Raw genomic sequence first — 11,504 nt, forward strand, 5'->3', positions numbered from 1 at the left:
TCTTGTCCTCATTCACCACGCTTCGCTTCTTTATCTAGTCTGGAAAACGCAAACAAACGACGCGGTTGTTGCTTCCGATGATATTGACTGGCATACGCCAGGAGCTGTACACTCTTGTAGAAGATTGTACCTTCTCTATTTAGTTCTGCAGCTCGTATTATTTTTCCCAGCAATAGATTGAAGAAGTCGCACGATAGTGAGTCACCCTGTCTCAAGCCTCGTTTGGTATCGAACGGCTCGGAGAGGTCCTTCCCGATCCTGACGGAGCTTTTGGTGTTGCTCAACGTCAGCTTACATAGCCGTATTAGTTTTGCAGGGATACCAAATTTAGACATCGCGGCATAAAGGCAGCTCCTTTTCGTGCTATCGAAGGCAGCTTTAAAATCGACAAAAAGATGGTGAGTAGCGATTCTTCTCTCTCGGGTCTTTTCCAAGATTTGGCGCATGGTGAATATCTGGTCCATTGTCGATTTTCTAGGTCTAAAGCCACACTGATAAGGTCCAATCAGTTCGTTGACGGTGGGCTTTAGTCTTTCACACAATACGCTCGACAAAACCTTATATGCGATATTGAAGAGACTTATACCACGGTAGTTGGCGCAGATTGTGGGGTCTCCCTTCTTATGGATTGGGCAGAGCACACTAATATTAATATTACTTTAGCATAATAGCCTTTTCGCACAGGAGCTAATTGATCAATTAACCGGATTTTGCTCAATTAAAGCACTGATTTAGATCGATTTACCAAACAAAATAATAATCAAATTTTTTATATTGATTTTAAATAGAAATTTAATTGAGTTGATAATGAAATGCAACTTTACGAGAAAGAACTTATTTGTAATTACATATACATACGTTCTATGTCTGCTAGTTTTTGTTCACACTGTAATTTTGGCTACCTTTTTGATAAAATTGCAGCAATACTACTCGACGGTAGATGTCGCTGCTGGAAATAATTTTGGTGGCTATCGAAAACTTAACAAATTCTTATGGAAAGCAAAAACAAAAATGTGTAACAGCTGATCATTTGTTGAGTAGCCGGCAGTGCGAAGTGCAAAATCTGGTTCTCATTTAAAATTTTAATTGATCAATTAATTGGCTGTGCGAAAAGGCTATAACAAGTTCCTACCAGCAGAGCATGTTGTCTTAAAAAATCCTAGAATTTGCAATTTTTAAAAGTAAATTCTCACAAAATTTTATATTTTATGGTCTTTGCGCTTGAAAATATGTCTGTATAAGTATTATACAAAAGTACAATCATAGGCATTTTAAACACCTGTTTTACACACTTTTAATACATTAAACATTTAAAACATTTTTATTTTTATAAACCCTGCATTAATGTCAAAATATATTTAAAAAATCAAACATTTCCTATTTTAACATTAAATTTCAACATTTCTTTGCATACTTTTAAGCGCGCTAACATAATTTTACTTCCATATTTTAATCGCATTTATAGAAGTTGGAAATGATGCTGCTAGCAATATATAAATTCATATTGTTGGCATCCATGCTCTTTCATCATTTAGAAGTTTCCGTTGTTTGATTTATTATGTGTGCTACAAAGACTCAGCATTACTATACTAATTTTTGTTCAGTATGCATAGGAGTGCACTCATAACACATTACATTTCACAACAAAAACAGAAGGTAATTAAAGAAAATAAAAAAAATATATTTCCGATCGAAAATATGCAGTATAAATTATTCTAGTAGTAGAGGGTCCAAAAAGTTTATTAGGTTGTTATTGTGATGCCATGCAGTTAAAGTCCTAAAAGTATGCAATAATTCAGCTCCTGTCAAAGATTTTTGTTGCACACCTTTAGGGTTACAAAAATAATATCAGAATATGCAATTTGTATGAAATATTATTATCTTCTACCACCATTTATTAAAATAATTACTCCCATAAGTAGGCATATCCGCGTAGTATGAAACACACAATTATATAAAAGCATACTAACGCAAAAAGGCACAAATCACTCCTGCGTGATGTGTAGAACCATAACGATAACTATATCTAACCGCCCAAACATATGCTAAACTAATATTTCGTCGTAGAAGTTTTAATTAAATTCACGCACTTCCTTTTGGTCCGTTTACCTATTACTCAAGCAAATGTTCGAGCTGTAGCGCCTCATCATATGCTATAAACTGCGTGACGTTGGTTTCCTTGAGTTTCACGCAATGAAATTTAAAAGAACTTTCACAACGTTGGCGAGAACTTTAAGTGAAACGCATTTCATTCAACATTATGGTGTGAGTTGAGTTTATTAGTTAGCCAATGCGTGTCAGCAGAAAGTTTGCTGAAACATAAAACACTGTCTCACTCCCAATTTACGCATACGCCATTTTGGAACGCCTTAAACGCGCTGAGTGGCGTGAGAAACACTTATTTATTTAAAGGCGCAGGGTGGCATTGCATTGACAGGTAGCAAAGAAATTAAATGGTATTAATCCACTGGACGCTTTCTATCTTCTTTGGATTTCTATAAATAGAAAAACCATTTTTTGGAATTAACGAGTAGTTTTGGAGCATTCTAAGTATTGATTTCACTTAAATTAATTGCTTCCTCTGGCTTCTTTGTATTGTAATCTCAAACGTCTTATAAATACTTCGAAACTGATTAGAATTTACATTTCACTGGCAAGTAAAATGCTCAATTTATTTTTCGCATGGAATAAAAGCTGAAGTATGATTAGTGTGGTACTACTAGACTTCAAATATATTTAATTATATTAATTTCACCCTAAAAGTATGTTAGTTTATATAGCTTAATTGATTAAGAAATAAATTAAGTATTTTTATCGAAAACAAATTCTATATTTGTATATAAAATATATAACCATACAGTAGAAGAAAAATGTTTTCAGAGCATTACTTCACTGATATGGAGGAAAGTAATTAATTTTCTCTTTTTAACCTTAGAATTCGCTTTTGAACTTTCGGGATGTGGAATATTATAACTAGCTGTAGACTATGTATTTTAAAATCGCGAAATGTTGGGTTCGCGAAAAAAGTCTCGGCATTAATAAACTGTACCCTTTGTAAAAAATATTACATTAGACCAAGAAAAAATAGTATTAAATCATAATATCATAAAACGTTGGCCTCGGCCACGCAATGAGCGGCAAAGCAGCGAGTAGCTGAATGGTGAGCCGCTGCGATTAAAACATATGAAACGCTATGTGAGCGACATTTTTGAGAGACATAGCGGCGCCGCTCAGAAATAAACCCCTTTAAGAATGAACCGCTCAGAAATGGCGCTCATTAAATAGCCGCATGCCGCTGAAACACGCATAGGAAGCATTTATTTACGCATATGGTGTGATTGTTCAAAACTCAAAAATCAATTGACTACTATTACAAAATTCAGAAATTTCGGGATTCGAAATAAAATTTTTGGGTTATTCACCCTTAGCAAAAACGTAGAAAATATTTGTTGAATGCAAATTAAATAGCAATTCTAAGTAAATCATACTTTCTGTTTTTTTAAGGCTTTTATATAAATCATAGTTCTCTCTTATAGAGCAATAATAAAGTTATTAATCTTAGTTTTATTGAAATTAATTCATTTATATCATTATTATTATATATACTTATATCAGTTTTCAGAAAAAAAAATGAATATTTAAATAATTGTTTGTTATAATTTATATTTACTAGTATAATTACGGCGCCAGGGCGTATGATGAATATTTTAAATTTCCTTCAAATAGCTTTTACAAATTAACTATTGCACAACACAGTTTTTACACAGTTTTTTTAAATATGTAACATTTGTTGGCGGGTAATTTTCTTCATTTTTTGGCTTTCAAACACTTTATATTTCATATTTCAGCTTATTGAAGTGCACCTGCTAAGTTAGTTTTTAAGCAATGCAATGGTTCACAGAAAAAACAATTAAAAAGCATAATTTTTTAGAATGTCTTTCGGTTAAATATGTTTACAATTTTTTTTTTTATATACACTTTTTAGAAAATACTTTATATTGCTCTACCATCATTAAGCGTATTAATGAAATTATAACAGACTCTATCACAAACTTTTAATTTCTTTGTTATATTAAAAAATATATTTTTTTTATTATAGCAGTATTTTGTTCCACTAATTACGCCATATAATATATGAGCATTACGAATTTTTATTTTTCACATTTTGCTTTTTTTATCTTCGCCATTTTTTTTGTTCGCCCTTAGTTTTTTTCACAAAAAAACATACTTTTTTCCACCTTCCAAACTTGTTGTACTTCGAAAATATTCTTGTTGCCATTATTGCATAGTTTTCCACACTCTTTCCGCCACTTGAAAGTACTCCAATATAGTTTCTGTGTGCCAAGGTATGCGAAAACTTGGTGAGGGCAAGTGCTCTTATTGTTACAACTTTCTTCGCTAAGTTTGATGTTGTTTTTGTTTCTTTAAAATTTTACTGCTTTCGGGCATTGTGATGTTTGACAACGAGCGAAGATAGGAAGTTGGGAAAATAAATAAAAAAGAAGGAAAAACGAATGGAAATTTAAGGAAATATAATAAATTTAAATATGGAAAATAAGACAGTTTGCCAAATATGGTTCCAGATCTCTTGAAAATAAAATTAAAAATGGACAAAAAATATGTCTGAATAAATATGTTTAAACTAATTGTTATAAGATTTTCACAAGTTCTTATATATAGTGAATTTCTTAACATTTGTAAACTTAACTTAATTTTTATTAATTGTTAATTCTAATCTAAAATCAACAATTGTATAAAATATACTAGAGTATACCTTTGCAACCCATTTCGCGAAATTTTACTTAATTATTTGTATACAGGTGGCAACCCAATATTCCAAAAATATTTTTAACCATATCTAAGGAAAATAATTATAATATGAAAAATTAATAATATTTTATAAATTAAGATTATTTTCATATATATTTTTTTTATTCAAATCCCTATATTGAAATATAATTTTAAGTTGGCAACATGCTTTCATAATTATCCCCCCCATAATTCCATTAAACCCATACGAATATTGAAACCATGTGTAGCATAACTTTCGACGCCACAGACATTTCTTTATTATTCGTAGTGAAAATTATTGCTTCTCGTTTTCATTTCTCATTTGTAGTTTGTTGTTTGCCGAAAGCACATAGCAAAACATGGATGTAACAAAACAATGATTTCTAATTCATTGATTGACACCAATGAAAAACGGAAACGAAAAATAGAAAAAACAATACATGTCCGGCTGTAAGTGCTTGGGTATGTGTATGCCGTGTGTTGGCACGAACATGAGAAACAAACAAATTATAAGTAGAGCAAGCAAAGATATGTGCTTATTAGCTTTTGTTGTTATTGCTGTTATAACTTAAAATAGTCACCCAATAATTTTTAGGATTCTGTGGAGAGATTGTATAAGGAAAATTCAAAGATAAAGATAAAGCAAATATCTAAACTGATTTCTGAGGATTGGCTTTTTCGACTAGAAGCTTTTACATTAGGCTTTGAAATTTTTTGAATTTATACAGTTGTTTACAGGATTCCTCAAGACAGATGGATTTCTGAATATAATGCCCACCTAGGACTGTAGAGAATATATAGAAACCAGCGGCATTAAAATTTTCTGATTGCACAAAGCACCTGAGTCAATTTCGACGTATTTTCACTAAGCGCAACAAAAACAACAATAGTACAGCCTGCATATGGCATTCAAGTCAAAACACAAATCAAATCAATATCATGCGATATTTCATTTTCCTATTTTTATTATTTTTGTATGCCTTTACTCATAAGCTATGCATGAGTTGGCAATGGCGTAAAAGTAATTTAGGAAGACAAATCGTGTATGTAATAAATGTAGCAACACGGCGAAAGCAATAAAAATAAATAAATAAATACAACGATAAATATGGCTCGCAGTCTATTCCCTGTGCAGAAAATTCAAACGGTGAGAAAAATGTCTACAACATCTACTGCTACTAACAATAGGTTATTTCAGTGCAATACTCTCATAGTCTAAGATTAAGTATAGAGTGTAAACTGAAACAACACATAGAATCACAATTGAATTACATCGACAGATACATATACATATATTAAAAGATTGGAAAAAAAGAACTGAACCTTTGATTTCATTGTATAATAAAGTTTCACTTCACTATGTGGTTAGCCTAAAATTTTAACTAATATTATACTAAGATTTGCAAAGTTTACCAAGTTTTAAGCAAAGTCAAAGTTTCTTGATCTGAACAAATTGACTGCTTATATTAGATCAAATTATATCGAAACTCTCAAAAAATATGTTAGTTCAAACCAAATTCTCATGGCCACATTGGGCTAAGCACATAGTTGAACATGAAATAATGAGTTTAACTATTTTTATTGTATGAGTGCACGTGCTTTTTTTATGGTATTTTATATGAATTCACTTCTAATTTTTTTTTTAATTGTTGCTTCACTCCACTCTGAGCTCAGCATAAGGTTTTACTGGAATGATATTTAATTTACCTTTAAGTACTAGAAATTTGGTGCTGAGATGAAAAAATATGGTCACTTGAAGATTCCTCAGCCATAGCCAATAGAGTATATTTTTGTATTCGACGTCGAAAATTTCTATAGTTCATCCTTGTTAAAATTTCTTTGAAATCATTGACTTCGATCGCTCCTAGAATAAATATTTTTCTAAAATACTATATTTCAGCAAGATTTTGAACCTATGACAGTTCAAGTATCAGTCATCCACATAATTAACTCTATCGCCATATAAAAGTTAGATGCAGTAAATTTCCTGTCGGGTCATTTGCCTTATTTATTGAATCATTCGGAATTCCGCAAAACTAAGTGGGCAAACCGAAATTGAGCTTGTCGTTGATGTTTGTTGATTTGCAAATTCTTTTCTTTTTCTTCCATCTCGCATTTATTTCTGTAACATGTTAAGCACACACACACAGGCTTGCATTGAGCGCTCGCATATGTGGTTATATTGTAGACCAACGTAGTTTCCTATACATTTATATTGTTTTTGTGACCAGGACTTTTATGTGACTGTTGATTTAGTGATATTTAACCGCATGTTATATCATTTTGTGATTGAATCCTTTTGTTGACAGGAGTTTGTTGTTGAGTATTGTTGTTGGTTTTTGTATTTAAAAATATATTATTTTCATCAATATTGGTTTGACTTACTCTTGCATTTGCGGCTTTGTTGTTATTATTGTTGATCAATTTTGAAGTTATGGTCATTTTGGAGGATTAATTCATGTAGTTTCATCACAATATGATATTTGTTCCAAATGAATATAGAGGTTATGTTTGAATTTTGAGATTAGGTTTGTTGTCAGAACCCTCAGAACATTTGTTTTCACTAAATGTTGTTGTTTCAGCACATGATTTGAGATCAAACAGATGATTTCCTTTGAAAAACAAGCATTCCAGTAACAAAATCGCATGTATTAGACACACTGTCGGAAGCATCAACCACTACTTGCATGTGTATAATACATATAATTATGTTTCACAAGAATAATCATCTGGCCAATAAGATCGTGTTCACATAAGCATAAAGGGTCTTTCGGTTTATTTCAACGAAGCATCAAGCAAACCCAAATCCGTCTCTATAAGAACCTTCTAATTCTTAGATATTTTCCACAATATATTCCTTATCCACCGATTTCATAAGCAAGTAACTAAACTCAAGCTTCTGGGTTTACAAAGTAGACTTAGCCAGAAATTTAGACTGTGGAACAGTAACTTATCTATTCAAGGTCTCCATAAATATCGGTGAATATCTGAAACGCTTGGTTATCAATAAAAAGCTTTTCTCTAAGAACTTACAAATAAATTTAAATCTGTATCATTCTTATAAAGCAATCCGTTCTCCTATTTTGAAATTTAGTTTTAAGCTGCGATTTACAGGTCCCAAACATTTTACTTAACCACCAACTTCCATTCTCTTTTATTTCCAGGTGTGCGCCATTCAACTTGTCGACGTCTGCATGTTCAACAATGGCAAATTGAAAAATATCGTCGCCGACTCGGACACCAGCTCGCCCGGGAACGTACATATTAAACACCACAATCATACTCAAGCCACAACGCGGTCAAACGAAAAACTAGATTGCGCTGGAAGACGCGCTGCAGCGCAACACGGAGCCTGAAGTGATCACAGACGTCATTGCTGCCTCGGCGATACGCTCACCAAATCTTATACTAGCGCCCGGGCAGATCATGAACCACTGCCTTAGTCCTGCTGTGGACATACCGCAATCGAGCGGTTATGGAGGGTAACGCCTTTGCCATTTATGTGTCCTATGTGTCCCTTGGTGCTCGTGCATGTCGAAGAACCAAACGAGGAGCACAAATTGGAGCGGCTGGCTATGAAATATGTGCCGACTGGCAAACTTAATGGCTACAAAACAAACGGTGGTGTAGCCACGTCGGCATCCAGCGTAACAGGGACTACAGCACGCAAAGATGGAAGCGGATGTCCGCATTCGCAACGCCTCGATCACATCGAATTGGTGGACGATGAGTTACGATTGTCGAAACCGGAGACTGCCATGCTAACTACTGTTCCGGCTGCCACCGGAAAACCTAAGCTGGTGCAAAGTGAAACTTTAGCTAAAAATGTGGATGACGATATAGAAGAGCAAACAGAGGCGGAAACGCGTACAGCTCCGCTTCGTAACGAGTAAAATTTTGCGAATAAAAGTCTAGAGCTGGAACAAGTTCACATTGTGCAAATACAATCTCATGTAGCGGAGGGCACTGAAAAAGAAGCGGTGAAATGTCAGCAAAAGGAGACTGAAAAATAAGTGAAGGAAACTGTACAGCCGGAAAAGCCATAGGACGATAGGATGCTCGATCTCAATTCATCTAATCTATATAATAGAGATATAAGCACATAGGTCACTTCAATGAAATTGAATTGGTATGAAACAAAAGAAAAAAGTTGAGTTTCAGTAAGTAAATATTTAATATTTCATATAAATATTGATTCTTCAATAATATCTGCTTCTTCAATACATCTACCTGCGTTTTAAGAACTGAATTTCGATGTGAGATAAGTATAATATTATTATTATATATATACTTATTTCGTAGGCGCCGTGATTCTGAAATGAGCAGCAATCTATTGATGCATGTCAGTCGCCGAAAAAGATCGCACGCGCAGACTACAAAATGTATTACACAAGGCTGCTATTTCTTGCTGCTGGACCGCTGATGGAGTCTTGAATATCGCCAGGTAACTATTGCATACTCAAATATTAAATATTTCAAATCCATATTTCAAATACATTTAAAGAAGTGTTTGAAAATAATTAACTAAATTTTTCGCTTTCTCTTTTTAGTGGTGGCGCTTTGTGTAGCAGAGAGTTGAAGATTCAGTATATATGCTCTTCTGGATGCACCTTTGCAGTAATGTGGCCCGGTTGCGTGTCGTGAAAGTGGCTTGACGGATGAGACTCTTCTTTATCAATAAAACAATTGGGACATGTTTTCATGCAGTTCGAAAAATGCTATAAATGAGTTAGGAACGTAATGGTAGTACTTTTAATTTATTTAATGTAATGTTAAAGTAATGACAAGATTTTATATATATTCTATTTGTTGAAAAAAATGATAATTTATTATTGTTGTTAAGAATTGGAGATTGTAACTTGTTGTTTTTAAATAAATAAAAAGTTAAGTTAATGGCGAAAATTAAAAAAAAAGATATATAAATAAATCGTCAAAATGGTTTGGAATTCTTTGAAAGTGTTTAATGGCGTAAAAATAAGCAAATTAAGCCGATAAAGAATATAGTTTGGTGCATATTGGATGCATCTTGCACGAATTTTAACCTGGCTACTCCACAAATATTTATACTACACCACTGAGTTTGGTGGACAAATAGGGAACGTTAAACAACAACAATCAGTAGTTTCTGTAGCTGAAAAGCTAAGATCACAGCGATTCGAGAAAATCTGACAATAATACGAACAACTGCCAATTTCGAACGAAATATGAGCAAACACTACAGTAAGATCCACTGGAGTCAGAAAATGGGAGGACATTGTTTACGATTTCTTTTTAATTGTTTTAATAAATCGCAGATTTATGCGCAGATTTATGCAAGCACAATGAACCCTACATTAGAAGTCAACATGATAACCATGATAAGAAAGAAAACGAGACAAATATTAAAGATTTTCCATATAGTATCTAGAGAGCTGGATACCCACACTCTGTGGATTGCAAGTCTAATTCTGGTCGAGTAAGGTAAAGTATTTTTAATATCTTCAATATTGGGATCACGTGAAAGCAAATATAAACGCCATCTGGCATTAAAAGGCGGCCAAAGGCTTTACTATGCAGGGTATAATATGGTGCTGATATTTCGATTTAGTTAATATCATAATTCGAAGACAACCACTATTTCAGATATAATTTTCCTTACTAGATTTGAACTCCATAATCGAATTACATACGTAAATGGCGCTGTAAAGGATATATTGTGACATAATGTTTCACACTGCTTCACCTTTAATCTATATCTCATACAAAGTGTAATATTTCATCAAAAGTAAGAAGTATGTTAATCTGAACCAAATCACCTTAACCTTGCCAATAGCTTGTTCACACAGGCTGTGGTTAACCATAAATCACATTTACTTGTTTGTTCCACACAAGTACGAGTGGGTGAGGAAAAGAGCCTTAAAATCTATTATATGCAAACAGCTACCTACACTCTGTTAGTAAGTATGTATGTAAAATAGAAATGGCAAATCGCATAAACTCAACAGCTGTAGAATTGGAAAGTTTGCAAAATTCAATTTCCTTGACATATTCAAGCGAACGGTAAATTGTAAAATCTGCGAATCAACAATTGTACGAGGCGGAAAATAACCAACAACAAATGTCATACCTTGAATACTCCAAAGTGTAGTATACATTGAGGCGCATGCACTGAAGGAGGCGTTAAAAACCGATAAGTGTGTGTGTGCGCGACAAAATGTCGCATTGAGCTGACAGCATATTTCAATGTCAAGTTGAGGCAGGTAAAATACTGGTAAACACATCGAGAGTTTGATAAGAATTTGTGAGCAATGGTTATAAAGGTTATCATTATGTTTTGTTTGTCTACGATAGTGAAGGCAGCTGTACACTAGTCTGCGGAAGTAAATACTTGTTAGAAAAATATGTGTGTATTATTTTGGTATATGGGAAACTAAAGGCGGTTCCAAAAAAATTAATTTTTCTGTTATGGAAAATTACATTGAACACGTACATACATATATATATACGTTACATATTCTATAATTTAACAAAGGAACAAGTAAGGAAAGGCTAAGTTCGGTTGTAACCAAACATATAATACTCTCGCAATTTATTGCAGAAATTTTATTAAGATAACACACAAATTTCCCCATAAATTCGGCATAAAGTTTAATAGAATAACGAAAATCGTTATATATAGATATGCGGGCTGAGATAATTCCTGAGCCGTTTTTATTCATTTTCACCAGCAAGAT

General features: G+C 33.2%; 1 pseudogene; it reads left to right on the forward strand.

Annotated features, from left to right (window-relative positions):
* Positions 1–8,901, forward strand: part of LOC128919772 (uncharacterized) — a 93,168-nt pseudogene extending 84,267 nt beyond the window's left edge.
* Positions 8,902–11,504: the final 2,603 nt, after the last annotated feature.

Source organism: Zeugodacus cucurbitae, chromosome 5, assembly GCF_028554725.1.
Source record: "Zeugodacus cucurbitae isolate PBARC_wt_2022May chromosome 5, idZeuCucr1.2, whole genome shotgun sequence".
Classification (NCBI taxonomy): Eukaryota; Metazoa; Arthropoda; class Insecta; order Diptera; family Tephritidae; genus Zeugodacus; species Zeugodacus cucurbitae.